Here is a 16,327-nt window from a genome sequence, read left to right as displayed (position 1 = left end):
TGTTGCAGGCTACAACATCTAAGTTTGTGTATGTAGACTCTATGGTGCCTGCATAACGAAATAATTTACCCATGTCTTTCTCAGAATGTATGCCTAACTGTAAACATTGAATGCCTGTATAAGTATATCTTAGTCTGAAATACAGACAGCAAATGGCATTCTAAGTATATAAGCACTTAAAGATATCACAATGGGAATGGTGACCAGTGTGATAAATATAACTAAACTTTTAAAATATCTAACATTTTTTAAACATTGCTAAAGGCAATAAACAGAAAAATATTTGTCACAAATATTACAGACAAATGCTTAACATTAATTTATAAGCAAGTTCAAAACAAAAAAAAACTTGCAAAATTTATCTAATTTATAATTAGGAAAAGGAGTATGAAATTTCAAAAGACAATTCACTGGGTAAAAAATGACTGCTAAACATTTAAATATTCAATCACCTAACTCAAGAAAGGCTAATTTAAAGAATAATACATTATTTCTCCTGTTGATTTACCGAGGCTTAAAAAAAAAAGCGTTAACAATCATCAGACTTGAAAAGAAGAGTCAACAGAAAAAAAGAATTAAAGATGATAGAGGAAAAGTAAATACCGACAATTACCTTTTTAGGAAAACAAAAAGGGGTTTGAGTGCTTTCTTTTCCACAAACACTGGGAAAGATGAAAAGATCTTCATGTAGAGATAGTGGTCGATTAAAATGAGAAGGTGAAATGAGAAAGCCTGGGCTAAGTGTCTTAATTTTGGCTAAATGAAAGGCAAGGCACATGTATACATATGTAACAAACCTGCACATTGTGCACATGTACCCTAAAACTTAAAGTATAATTAAAAAAAAAAAAAAAAGCTAAAAAAAAAAAAGAAAAAAAAAGGCAAGATTAACAGCTAGAAGAAAGAAGGATAGGCTGGGCGCGGTGGCTCACGCCTATAATCCCAGCCCTTTGGGGGGCCGAAGCGGGTGGATCACGAGGTCAGGAGATCGTGACCATCCCGGCTAACACGGTGAAACCCCGTCTCTACTAAAAATACCAAAAATTAGCCAGGCATGGTAGCGGGGCCTGTAGTCGCAGCTACTCAGGAGACTGAGGCAGGAGAATGGCGTGAACCCCGGGAGGCAGAGCTTGCAGTGAGCCGAGATTGCGCCACTGCACTCCAGCCTGGATGACTGGGTGACAGAGCGAGACTCCCTCTCAAAGAAAAAAAAGGAAAGAAAGAAAGAAGGATAATGAGAAATCAGAAGAGGAAAGACCCAGAGCAGTTAATGAAAAAAGCCTGCCAAAGAGCAGCAAGAATAGAAGTTATACTAGGACTTTGGAAATCATGGTGAGCCGAGCCTGTTAGAGTACAAGATTTTTTTCATTTTTCCCCACTCGCATCACCAACCTCCCACCAGGGGTTACTCTCTCAGCCTCCCACCAGCAGCCATGTCCATGTACTCATAGATGGAATGCTTAAGTGATCATCAGAATCTAATAGTGTACCAGGGAAGGGCATCAATAAAATAATTTATCCTATAGCCCATGGTTGGAAGAGCCTACTGAAGTGAAGGAAATGTGAATATTTGAAGAATAGGTATTTGAACCCTTGAAGGTTCTAGGAGAAGTGAAAATGAAATAATTTCTAAAAGGAATAGTGTAAGCTGCAAATTACGGAGCTAGAAATTCAGAAGGCAAGGTGATTCATGTTACCTTCAGTTTTAGAGATGAACTTACTAAAACTTGAACCAATTTCTGTTGAGTATGTTTCTATCAGATCTGTGAGTGGTTGAAGTTCAAATATGCTGATATTTTTTATGGGCAAGTATATAAAACTCCAAAGGTCTATGCTTTGACCTATAGAACTACAGTGGGATGTTAAGGAACTGGTCAAGTTCAAAACTTTGCCTAGTTACAAGGCCAACCATTTCTTCCGGGGGCTTTCGGTGTGTTAGTATTCCCACAGTTGTCATGGACAGTTCCAAGTACAAACACTTCCCTGCCCTGCTTCCCCCTGCTTTCACTTTCCCAACCCGGATTACACACAGACTATCATTGAAATGACTCAACTTTTCTCAAATTACTCAAAGTCACTTGCCCATTTTTCACCCTTGCAGATTCACACTTTAATCTAGCTTTAACACTCTAAAAGGATATCTACCCACTAATCAATGGATTCTAAATTTGCCTTTGATCCCTAATAGTTGTGTGACCTTAGTGAAATAACTTTATTTTTCTGTACCTCAATTTTTGCCTCCAAAAATGAATATTGTACATGTATTTGAATAACCTATGTGCAGGTATACAATAGAGGTCTAATAAATATTAGTGTCCTTTCTCCTTTTCCATCTCATCAGATCTTCACTGCTCAAAACTTCCTAGATTTTCTCCCCTGGTCACCTCTCTCCAACTCTTCCCTCAGACATACACAAGTCTCTTCTCAGATCTCAAACCTCCTTTTCTGGCAGCCTCTTCCTTTCCCACGAGTTCCCCTTGGATCCTTCTCCATCATAAATATTTTCCCTTATTTCTTCTCTTCAGAGGTCAGAATCTGATCTCTGTTGAAAGCAAATGCCAAATTTTTCCCAATTTCTTATTTTCTCTCCATTCTAAAAGATTGCCAGTTACTCCGGTACTCACCATGCCAGACTGTCTTTGGGAGACACTTCATCAGGTCTAAAAGAGTTAATACCTGTGGTTTCCTGTGGTTTGCTTTGGCTCTCAGGTGCTTAGAGGTAGGGATTGATGGAGGCTGAACCAGCACATGGCAGTCATGATTTCACAGGAAGTCCTGCTGGTTTGTTGCTGTAAAATGGAGAAAAGCAGAAGTTCATAGTTTGAATGAATATGGATTACAATAGAGCAAGATAGAGCCATAGTATTTTTAAAGACGTGCATTTAATTAACTTGGTGTGCAACTTTCAGGAATTTTAATTATTTATAAAGAAACAATTTCTCTATATAATGAAAAGATTTAAACATACACATTCTAGATTAGTGCTGTGTAGTTGAAATATAATATGAATTTCATATGCAATTTTAAATTTTTTAGTAGTCATATTGAAAAAAGTAAAATTAACTTCAATAATATATTTTATTTAATACAATATATCAAAAAAGTCAATTAATCAAAAAATTGAGATATTTTACATTATATTTCTTGTACCAAGTCTTCCCAGTATGATGTATATTTTGTACTTATAGTATATCTCATTTCTGACTAGCTACATTTTAATTGCTCAGTTGCTCCAGGTGGCTAGTGGCTACTCTAATGAATAGCACAGTTTTATACATTACAAAATAGTGAATTTAGCCAGGCACAGTGGTGCATGCCTGAAATCCCAGCTACAGGAGGCTGAGGAAGGATGATGGCTTGCCAGTTTGAGACGGTAGTGCACTATGATCATACCTGTGAAAAGCCACTGCACTCTAATCTGGGCAACAAAGTGAGATCCCAACTCTTAAAAAAAATAGCACATTTATAATACTCTGAATATCTAAATTTCAGGAGTGATGATATAGATAGGATAAAAAATTCCTATCTCGATGTTGATTAGGAACATAAAATCATAGTAAACTGATAATAACCAGCCTTCCCAACCCCCCAAAAAAGATATCCATACCCTAATTTCTGGAACCTGTGAATGTTATTTTATCTGACAACAAAAGATTATGTAGATGTGATTACATTAAAGATCTTGAGGTGGAGACATTATCAGGGATTAACAGAGTGGGCTCTAAATGGAATCACATGCGTCCTTATAAAAGGGAAGTAGAGGGATATTTTACAGCAGAGGAAGAAAATAAGAAGGCAATGCGATGACCAAAGCCATGACTAGAGTGACACAGCTTTGAGCCAAGAAATGTCTGCAGCCATTAGAAGTTGAGAGAGGCAAGGAACAAAATCTCCCCTTGAGCCTCCAGACAGAATATAGCCATCTTGATTTAAACCCAGTAGTACATACTTTGGACATATTTTGGGCATTCAAAACCATGAGAGAATATATTTCTGTTGTTTTAAACCACAAAGTTTGTGATAATTTGTTACAGCAGCAACAGGAAACTAATACACAAGTCATTTATAGTAATGACATTATATTTTCTCATTTGTCATCAATGTGTAAACAAATGCCATTCATTCTATCTCTAGAAATTGTCAATAACGTGTTCAACAAATATTAATGCTAAAAATGCCTTACCAGATCTTTCATCTCAAGTGGTTGCATTGACTGCCCATATGCTGAAAAATTTAAAATTTACATTTCTATATTTCAGCACTCCCCTGCACTGCAAATTAGTGTTTTCAAATATCTCCTGTGCATTGCCACCTATATGTTCCACAGTCGTAAAAATAAATGCTCAACATTGCTAATCAACAGGTAAAGGCAAATTAAAATCAAAATGAGAAATCAACTTACACCAGTTGGAATAGTCGTTATTAAAAAGACAAAAAATAACATGTCCCAGCCAGGTGTGTCTGTCTTGTCCCATAGTCTGTGAGTTTCAAATTGCTAAGCCTCCACTTAGTAAGGGCTATATAGAATGTAGGAAAGTATATGTACATGAAATATGTGTAAAAAATAGAGGCTGAAGATGATATCATGTATTTTATGCTGAATATTGACAACTAATTGTTTCATTGATTGCACATTCATTTTGCAATAAACTCTTTTTAGCAGCAATGAACCAAAAACATTTAATTCTAAAGAATAGGTGTTTAATAAAAAATTCAGTAATAACAATTGATAATGAACATATAACCTGCACAAAATATTTGGTGATATTTCTCATCTAGTATATGTGGGGCCACAGAAATATTACAAATCCCATAAAAGCTAGGTCATAAATCTTCAGAAAAAAAATCAGCATGAGTTTAACAATTAGTTCTTTTAAAAAGGAAACCATGTCAGTATTAATAGATTTTGGTTTAATTCATATAGTCATGGAAAACAGGTTTCACTGGAATGTGACTTTTCATTTAGATTAAATGACTACTCAAAATTATTGTTCTTTTTCAATCTCAAGTTTTCCTGTATGCATGAAAACAGTATAGGGGCAACTGTTTATGGAGTAGGGCTATTTTCGAAAAAACTTTGCAAACAGTTAAATGACGTGTGGTTCAAATTAGTCTCAACAGTTATTTCAAATAGAAAGTTTTATTAAGCACAATAGTAGTTATATTTTCATGTAACTCATGGACACTAAAACTTTTAGAAGTTAATTTTTCTATGGTAAAACATCAAAGAATTGTTGGATATTATTCTGAATAGTTAGAATTTCAACCTTGAAGACTAAAATGATAGGCTTTTAGGGAAATAAAAACATAAATGTTTGCAGATCAAAATTCATGATAGAGAATTAAGAAATGCATGAAATATAAATACATTTGGAATTGGTTCTATTAAATCTCAACAAGCTGTAACATTTTGCCAGCCTAATATACCAAGCTATATACTGCAGCTTCTATATAGACACACAAACACACATACACATTAAAATAAAGCTTTACACTTTCTCTCTTTGCTGCTTATCATCAATTAAATTATAGGAATAGTTTAACCTTTACTAAACAACCTTGTAAGCCAATCTAAGTGTCGTACGATGGTATTGAATTGTGGTGTGAATGGTTTTTCTAAATTTGTTATTTATTTATTTATTTATTTATTTATTTATTTTTTCTAGGCCTCTCATACCTATTTTTTATTCAGTTACTTTTAAAAAACATTTTTTATGTTGGAAATCTAATAAAATTACCCAAAAATCTCAACATTGACACAGAAAATTGAAATTATTGAAATTAAAAATTGGAAATAGAATAGTATTCCATGGTGTATGTGTAACACATTTTCTATATCCAGCCTATCATTGATGGGCATTTTGGTTTATTCCATGTCTTTGTTATTGTGAATAGTGTTGCAATGAATATACACATGCATGTGTCTTTATAAAAGAGTAATTTATATTTCTCTGAGTATATACTCAGTAGTGGGATTGTTGGGTCAAATGGTATTTCTGTTTTTAGGTCTTTGAGGAATTGCTACACTGTCTTCCACAATGGTTGAACTAATGTACACTCCCACCAACTGTGTAAAAGTGTTCCTTTTTTTTCACAACCTCACCAGCATTTGCAATTTTTTGACTTTGTAATAATAGCCATTCTGACTGGTGTGAGATGGTATCTCATTGTTGTTTTGATTTGCATTTTGAGGGTAGAGAGAGAAAGGAGGGAGAGGATAAGGAAAAATTACTAATGGGTACTAGCCTTAATACACGGGTAATCAAATAATCTGTTCACAACAATCCTCCATGACACAATCTTACCTACGTAACAAACCTGTCCATCTACCCCTGAACTTAAAATAAAGGTTAAAAAAATGGCATTCATGTTTTATATTAATTGGAAAGGTATGCAATACATAGAATAAATTCCGAGGAAGTTAAATGAAAAAACAAAAAAGAGTAACACTTTTCTCTATTGTTATGAACTGAATGCTTACGTTCCCCCAGAATTTATAGGTTGAAAACCTAACCCCCAATGCAATACTATTAAAAGATAGAGGCCTTTGGGAAGTGTTTAGGTCATGAGGGTGAAGTCCTCATGAATAGAGTTAGTGTTCTTATAAAATAAACTTCAGAGAGCTCTCTAGCATTCTTTGTCATGTGAGGATTCAATGAGTTGACAGTCTGTAACCTCACCAGAGCCCAACTATGCTGGCACTCTGATCTCAGACTCCCAGCCTCCAGAACTATGAAAAATACATTTATACATTTCTACTGTTTTCAAGCCACTGTCCATTTTTGTGATAGCCGACATCTACAGAATTGATTAAAACGTCGACAGAAACAAACAAACAAAATTAGAAAATTTGATGATGAGAGTTCAGGGTACATAATTTATTTATATATTTATTTACTCATTTATTTTTTAGAGACAGGGTCTTTCTCTGTCACCCAGGCTACAGTGTAGGGGCACAATCATATCTCACTGTAACCTCAAACTCCTAAGCTCAGGTGATTCTCCCACCCTCCCCACTAAGCCTCCGTAGTAGCAAGGACTCATAGGCATGTGCCGCCATGCCCAGCTAATTTGTGGTTTTTTGTTGTTGTTGGAGAGACAGGGTCTCACTATGTTGCCCCACTAGTCAGGAACTCCTGGCTTCAAGCAATCCTCACTACTCAGCCTCCCAAAGCATTGGGATTACAAGTGTGAGATACTGTGCTGGCCCATAATTTACTTTTCAAAATCTACAATTGATCTACAGAACTTCTCTTCTGAGAGAAAGTTCTGAAGGTGCTTTTTTAAGAAATTGAATAAATTAATATTCTTTACCCAAATAGAATGAAATTGAGCCCTTTGATTTTTGTAGCATCTAAATTTGGCAAGAACCATACGATCACCTTATTTGATGAGTGCTGTTATATAAAAATATTTGTTGAAGAAAGTTATTCTGAATAAAAGCAAAAAGGCAGTGCCAGTTAAAATGTGTAGACTGAAATTTTTAAATGTTTCAATAAAAAATAGAATGAAAAATATAATTAATTTAGTAGAATTAACCCTGAGATTACTGAAACCTTAGGAAAAATATAGAAGAATTTTCTCAATTAAAATTATATTTTTTGGCCTGTAGAACTGTAACAATAGAAACAATAGCATCAATAAACCATTTCAAGTTAATTAGCCTTAAAGTGCAACTATGTAGAAAATTACGAGGAGCATCTGAACATACATCCTTTAGTGACTTGATTTTAGAGACAGATACGGCTAAGAAATTGCCAAAAACATATGAATATGAATCAAATATAATCTTTCAACCTAAATTTTAAAGTAATTTTTAATGTTTTGCTTTGCTTTGATATACACAGGTATACATTTTATTGGTATACATAATTTTATTTGTACAAAATTTTAAAAAATAGTTTTTGAATAAAAGATTTTTTTATATGTTCAATAGCATAAAAATCAACAAAATCATTCATAGATAAATGTCAACATTACAAATCTCTGATTATTTTATAATCTCCTTTCACTTTTATAAGTTTTCTGATTTGGACTAAAAAATGATACTGTCTTCCTATCCAAACCTGAAATCATAGAGCCATCTGGGCATCTTCCTTCTCCTTCCTGTGCTGACTTCACATACAGTTGCTTACTATAGCCCACCAATTTTTTCAAAATAGTTTCTTCTTCATCTTTACCTCACTTGTTTAGTGTAGGCCTTCATATCTTGTAAAAATCTGTGGTAACCTCCTAGTTCAATCCCTGTCTCTTCTCTACAAACACTCAATTCATTAGTCCTACGCCTATCATACACATTTTCAAAAAGGAAAATCAGATTTTGTTATCCAAAGGTATCAATTTCCTCAATCAGGGGTGTTTTATAACCATAGTCTAAATATCAAACACATTATATAAAATTGTAAAGTATTTTATGATTTAGTCTTTGCTTTTGTCTTCAACTATTTATCTTGTTCTTCTTCATTCATCTCTGGTCATGTGTTCTTCCTCTTTGCCTTTGCACATGATTTTTCTCCTCCCCAGAGTAAACACTTGCCTAAAGTACTTGGAAATCCTCCTGTTAGATTTCAAAACCTAGTTCAAGTGATATTGTTTTCTCTGTGAAGGCTTCCTTGTCCATATTGCAAAGCTGAAATTCTAATTCTCTTTGTCCCACACTATATATGGTGTATGTATGTGTAATTATATGTGTATGTAGTAGTAGTAGCTCTTATTACACTAGATTTTAATTATTATTTTAAGTCTGTCTTGCCTTCTGGACTTTGAGACATTGAATGCTGACTTTTAGTTTTATCCATTGAAAATGGACAAATGCCTATTCCAAATAGACACTCAGAAAAAAAAAATCTTTCTTTCCTCAGTAGTTGGAAGGAAGAATGAATGACATATACACTGTTCAAATTTATCTGTACTTCAGCATGTTATGTGTTTCTTGTGGATGTATAAACGCACACAAACCCAATGCAAAATTTACATAAAATAAAAGATGCAAAAAACTGAACTGATGAAGAATGATAAAGAATTCACACGCTTTTTTTTTTTTTTTTAGCCAGATATGTGTGTTTTTTTCTTTTGTTCTGCCTCCTAGATTTGGAAGTTTGCCCTCAACAATGTTGATCATTGAAGCTGACAAGAACACCTGCATCTGGTGTATTTAGTTAGAAAATCTCTGGATTATTTAATAATCTAGTTTTATATTGGATTGTCATCACAAATGGCATAAACTTTACTGCATATCAAAAACATTTTATATATTTAAATTGCAATTTACTTTGTATTAGTGTTGTTATAATAACTAGCAAATTTAATTTCTTTGTCAGTTTCTATAACTGATATAACTATATTACCTAAAACCTAATTTGGGGGATTAAATTTTAATATAAAGCATCAATTTACTTGTAATTGCCCAAAACCTTTTCTCTCATTTCCAATTGTTCATGAAATAGACTGTAAGCATCCAATAAATTATACAATAAATTATTTTTCTTGAATTAAACGTGTACACTTTCCAAACCTATACTTTCTATATCTTCTTCTGTTTGTCCAAGAAAACTATTTTACAATTATGGCAGGTACAAGTATAGATTTAAAAGAGTCTTAATTATATTTGCTAATTGGTAGTATATTAATTCTTAATTCTACCTTCTAACCTCATAAATAGTAGGTTCAATTGTGTCTGTATGTCTGTGAGTGTGGGAGTTTTGGACTCATCCATGGCTGCATTAAATTTGATGATCATAAAAATGAAAATCGGTATTGGTGAAAATGACAATAATGGTGACAGAAATAATTATTTGTTTTTTGATAAACAATATGATTTCATGGATACGCGTTATTAGGCTCACTTTATTGATCAAAGAACTAAATTTAAGAGCAGTGACTTGACCATATGCATTCTACATGGATGAGGATGGACACAAACAAGTCAAATTTAATGTTGTTTTCATTATGTATGAATATAATTCATGAGTCTATTTGATTACATTGAACCTTACAAAACTAAATTTAGTAGACTGATATGGTGCCTTTTTCAGTATAATTTGTTTATGATTTTCAAGTAATATCTTGAGTACAAACTGTTTTTTTAATGATAAAATAGAAAAATTTTGGCCAGGTGCAGTAGCTCATGCCTGTAATCCCAGCACTTTAGGAGGCTGAGGTGGGTGGATTACCTGAGGTCAGGAGTTCGATACCAGCCTGGCCAACCCCATCTCTACTAAAAATACAAGAATTAGCCTTGGGTGGTGGTGTGAGCCTGTAATCCCAGCTACTCAGGAGGCTGAGGCAGGAGAATCACTTAACCTGGGAGGAGGAGGTTGCAGTGAGCTGAGATCATACCACTGCACTCCAACCTGGGCAACAGCGTGAGACTCCATCTCAAAACAAATAAATAAATATGAAAAGAAAAAAATTCCAGCAATTTCAAATAGCAGATTTTCTCACTCTAAAATATAACGTAGTCCATTGAGCACTATTCATTAAGAGGACAACAATATACATCCAGAGAAGGAGATTATACATATTACCAACTCTTCCAAATTTAGAAACACATGCTGCATTTCCAGGCACTTCGGCAAATTTGAACAATTTGAGATTCTAAGAAATATGAAAGCAAGGTTTTTTTTTTTTTTTGAACAGCAACATTAACCATGAGACCAGCATTGAAACAGAGAGAGCAGAGATCCAGGAATTGTGAACATATGGAGGAAATTATTTAAAACAGTAATTATCTTATTAGTTGTCTTGCAGAATGAACATTTAAAATTGAAATGTTCTTCAGTAAACACTAAAATCAGGCCAATCTGCTTCTACTAGAAAGAAAGATATATAAAATAGTTCAGAATATGAACATTGTCCTGAATATTAAGAACTTGCAGCCAAAACTATTCCTTAAATTCATATTCCCCATTTTCATTTCTAAATGAGTTATAAAATCATATATGAGTTTTCTTTCAAATAATTTGATTGAGAAACACATTGTGGTTGGTACAAGTGCCAACCCACTATTAATGACGTCAAAATAGAGAAATACTGTGTCTAAAACCTGGACTTCACTTTACTGCATAAAGAGTTAATAGTTTTTCAGTGGAGAAACAAGTATCAATCATATCATTAAATAACAGTTACCTGCAAAAATCAGGTTACTGATTTTTGGCATCATTGGCATACAGTGATAGTTTGGCCAAATATTGTTTATATTACTGCCATTTCATTCCCAGAGGTACTCTTTGGCTTTCTAAATTGATCTGACATCCGTAGTGCTTCCAGGAATGAGGTTAAAAACATAACAGTGATTCTGTGGATAGGTATATAGAAATATGGGAATCCAAGTATAAATTTTTTTTTCCATTTGGGAATTATAATACACTTTCTAGCTATTGTAAACTTTTCAAATATACATATTTGCTCTTGATGTAAACTTTAAAGCAAAGTATAGTCAAATGATAAAAGTTCAAAGCACTACAGCCATATTGCTAAAGTTTTATGTATCTGAAAATTAGATTTTTTAAAAAGCAGTTTTTAAAGTCTATTCCTTCACATTGTGTTAAATATGTTTCATGGATTTATTACTCTCCATTTAATCTCCCTTATCTCTTCCTTAATTTAACTTGAAACTTCTGATTTTGTGTCACTTTCCTATACTATAACCAGAATATTCATGTTGATGTTATCCCGTCTTTTATAGACTTTCTAACAAATGAGTTTTATAGTTATCATTTTTTCCTGACTGCATTATTTTCTATTAATATTTTCTCAGTATTACTCTTCTCCATCAGGAGCTACTCAAAAGCATCAATTTTGTCTTTTTTCTTTTTGCTATTATTGTTTTATGGATTGTTGGCCTTGGTTACTTATCTGCTGTATACCAAATTTTCTCTTTAGCATATTTTGTGTCAATATAGTTATTTCTAATTTACCCCAAATTCTCAAAAACATATATATGTGTCTTATTTTGGGCAGGCTTTATTTTAAACAACTCTAAAAGAAAATTATGATATAGGTTTTCCTCTTGTTATATTAATTCTCTTCTAAATTGGATACTGAGTGAATTTAGAACAGCATTTCTAAATGTTTTAATATATGTTGAAAGGCAGAAAAAATTTCAAGGACCAAATAACTTTATGAATCATTTGATTAAATATCATTAAATAGGGATCTTTACTGCAAAACCTTAAGGAATATTTTACAGGCTAATGAAATTAATAAATCTCTAATAGAATCTTCCAAACTCATTTGCCCAAATAATCTTTTCTTGTCCAAGAATCCTATAGATTAGCATTTATCCAAACCCAGTTTAGGAGGAATGTGGATTACATGTAAATCACTTCAGTATTATATTGTACATAATCTCTCTCTCTCTCTCTCTCTCTCTCTCTCTCATCTTATCCTCCCATTCCAAAAGAAATACCTACTATGTTCCTATCATTCTTCTACGGGGTGGGAAGAGCGTGATAAAAACAGTAGAAAAAGTCACTCATCTTAATACAGTATATAGCTAGAGGAAATAAAAATAATATACATGTAAAATAAATTTGAGTAGAGATGAGTACTATGCCCCAAACACCATATAATACAGCAGACAAAATAGAAGTGAGGCAATTATTTAGATCTCAGGGTAATTCTCTCTGAGATGTCACTTGGGCTGAGACCTCAATGAAAAGAGAAAGCCAGACATGTGAAGATGAGAGTGCAGAGAGTGTCAAGAAAAGAAGAAAGCAGGCTCAAAACTCTAAGCATGGAAATAAGTTTAGTGCTTTCCAGGAATGTAGAGCATCAAGTGTGGTTAGAATAAAATCAGTGAGGAAAAAGAGATAGGCAGCGGAGAGTGAGGCAGTGACTACATCATGGGTAGACTGGTGTGGAGCTTTGATTTTATTCGAAGTGCAATGAGAAGCCATTGGAGGGTTTTGAGCAGAGGAATGACATGAATTTTAAAAGATCACATTGGCAGCTGTGTAAAGAATGGCTAATTAGAGGGAATAAAGTAGAAACAGACAAACCATTAAATAGACTATTGCATTTTCCCAGATGAGGGAAGATTTCTTGGACAAGAGTAGTAGCAAAGCAAATAAGAAGTATTTTGAAAAGAAATAACAGGATTTGCTGATGGATAGAATGTGGGTGCCTCGAGGAAGAGAATAAATGATAATTCCTAGGTGAGATTAAACAACAGAGTGAATGTGACACTGCTAATTAATATGAGAAAGACTGGAGGAGGAGGATGGATAATAATACAAGGATGAGAAGATAATTATGTTTTGAGACCCAACAGGAGAAATGAAATAAACACCTAGTTAAATAAATGTGAAGCTAAGAAGAGACATAAAGCCTGGAGAGTGTTCACTAGAGATGATAGTACGAGTTATGGGACTGGATAGGTCACTTAGAGAGATACAGTTGACAGAAAGAAGAAGAAAACTCATGACCAGGCCCTGGGAAATACATACATTTTGAAAATGTTAAGTTTATAAATTTTAAGCTTATAAATTTATAAATTATAGATTGTAAATTATATAAATATAATTTATATAATTAAAATTATGTAATTTAATATACATTATATAATTTATATTTGTATAATTTATAAGTCATATTATATTAACTCATATTTGATATATTTATATATAATTTAAAATATACATAAATATAAATATGTTATATTTTATATAATATAAATATTATATATAATATATAAATATATTATAACATATTTCTGTAATTCATTATAAATTATATAAATTTATAATTTATAAATTTATAGCAATTATAAATGTATAGCAATTATAAATGTATAGCAATTTACAAATTATAAATTTTTAAAAATTATTCTGTATATTGAGCAATGGGCATATTTCAAGATGCTTCAGTATCCTCAGAATTTACAGACCACAGTTCTGGGGAAATCCAAGTATAAAGCTACTAGACTAGACCCAAATCATCAGATACTGGAATCATATTCTCAATCAAACAATATAACTCTGTGAAGGTAAAAATCTGGAACCGTATCATTCAGAAGCAATAAAACTGTTACATTTTCTACCTCCTTATTTTCTCAAAAGAACTACAATTTAATTTTTGATATTATATTAGGCATAACAAGTTGATTTTCTGAGAGGATAATTGAAACATCATTAACACTGATTCAGACAGGGAAACTTTGAAAAGCCATCCAGATCATTACTAAGCAAAACTTTACATTAAGAGCTCTATTAGAATAGACACTTCATTGCCAAGGATCTAGAGACTTCTTTTAAAATGTTGTCACTATTGCAATGTATGTAATATTTGATAAATTCCACCTGAAGACATGTTTCAGCACTTAAAACAAACTGCATAGAAACCCAGTAAGTTTACAATAATAAAATTCGTCTGCATGGAAATATCTATCATCTATTTTTCTATCACTTAGTATGTCCATTTATTATCTATAATCAATTAGCCAGTTTATGTTGTCCTCTTGATATAATCTATAAATACTTTTTTTATTTCTAGAAGAAAATGTATTTTCTTTTTTCATTTCTACAAGAAAATATCCTACTAATGTTATTGCATTGTTCCCAAAACAACTGAAAAGCAAGAATAATGAAAGATTCTATTTAAATATCTGCTTAAATTAGGATAGCTCTTGAGAAAACTGAAGATTGCATAATAAGAAAAAAAGAACATAAATATTTAGAGAGTCATTAAGAAATTAATTACTAGATGCGTAACGCTACGTATCATGGTTATGGATATAAATATATTCTACTAATACGTTTTTACTAGGAAATAACTAGTGGGTTGTATGTCAGCAGTTCTCATTTTATAAAATACATGTAATTACATTCTGACTTTAGCATACTATAGATGGTGACAGACTACACAACCCATAGCTGTGAGGATTTACAAAGGAGGGCTGTATTTCTAAAGCCCGGGAGTGCTTCTAAATTGTGGCTATCTCTTACTTCCAGCCTAAATTTGCTGGAAGGATTTGGATTAGGTAAACTCAGTTTTGACTATTCTTTTGAACAATGATGTAACATATTGGTGGTGAAGAATAGGGGAGTGGAGGAAAATAGTAATAAAACTAAAACTGAAGAGAAAAGGTCTGAATCATTGCAGCAGGCAAAGGGGAAGGAAATAAGCCATCACCAGCAATCGACTGGATTTGGTATGAAAGCATGGAACATTTGAAAATTAGCTGCTGTAATAAAACAGAAATTTCCTGTAGAGTTTTAAAAAGACATAAAGAAATGCTTTTATAATTTCATCAACATTTTCAAATACACCTCTGCATCATTTACACATTTCCACTTTTTCTACTTTTGTCTTCTTTAATGAAATGCATAATTATTTATTATTAAATATTTCTTATAGCTCAATTATATTAAAAAGTACTGAAAAACTGTGTTATATCATTCTTAGTTATGAACCAAACATTAATGCTTGTGCTTATAATTTTAAAATATTCTACCTATATTTACTTTAGCATTTATAAATCAAGTAAAGTTAACGCATTTCAAAGACTTTATTAGCCATAGCATCATCCAAAGTTACTTGTGGTTGTGAAGAATAATAAGTAATACTCCTGACCACAAACAGCTGGAAATTTAGTTTGGAAAACAAATTAAAATTATATGGAAATGTAATCATTATATAAGAAGAATTATATTACTGTTCAAATAAATATTTTAAAATATCATTAATAAATAGCAAGACTATAAATATGTGAAAGCCACAAATCTTGACATATTTCACTGATGTAGAAAGGTTTAGGTGAGAATGGAAATTAAGTTTAGGTGGAAATATGAAAGATATCTTTGTTTACCTCCAGAAATGTCAAAAGTTCTAATACTTTCGTTATCCCTTTTTATGGCTTTCTTGAATTATGAGGAATCATAGTGAAATACATGAAGAAAGAGTAAATTCTACTAAGAAAATGGTTTTAACAAATCCATTTTGAATTTAGTTGATGGAAGCTTCAAATCGATTACATTCGACAATTATAATTATGCATTTTGTGTCTACTATGCGCAAGGCAAAATGCTAGATATTTTTTGATAATGTTTTAAGTATACTTTCTTATTTTACTAACTGATAGGATCAACCAAATATAGCCTATTCAAACCGTAAAAAATATTAGGCTGCCAGAATGACTTAATCCAGAAAGGTCACATATTTGTTACTCCCTATGAAAACATTCAGCCTACTTTGCATACCAAACAGCTCCAAATTGAAAAGACTTATTAATTCCATAGAAACTGAGTCAAAATGTGAATATAATACAAATTGAGGTTCACCATCATTTTTTATGAAGACATATAGACAGAATGGTTGTAATTTACAA

General features: G+C 32.4%; 1 long non-coding RNA gene across 4 annotated transcripts in view; it reads right to left on the bottom strand.

Moving 5' to 3' along the window:
* The window catches only part of LOC134732953 (uncharacterized), a 473,617-nt gene that overhangs the window by 293,469 nt on the left and 163,821 nt on the right, over nucleotides 1-16,327 (bottom strand). For all 4 annotated transcript variants that reach the window (XR_010116490.1, XR_010116491.1, XR_010116489.1 and 1 more), the window contains exon 2: nucleotides 2,625-2,789. This is a non-coding gene — a long non-coding RNA (uncharacterized lncRNA). The remainder of the gene's footprint in view (nucleotides 1-2,624; nucleotides 2,790-16,327) is intronic.

The sequence above is a fragment of the Symphalangus syndactylus genome, chromosome 17 (genome assembly GCF_028878055.3).
Source record: "Symphalangus syndactylus isolate Jambi chromosome 17, NHGRI_mSymSyn1-v2.1_pri, whole genome shotgun sequence".
Taxonomy (NCBI): domain Eukaryota; kingdom Metazoa; phylum Chordata; class Mammalia; order Primates; family Hylobatidae; genus Symphalangus; species Symphalangus syndactylus.
The sequence above is the reverse complement of the archived record's forward strand: the minus strand, read 5'-3'. Positions and strand labels throughout refer to the sequence as shown.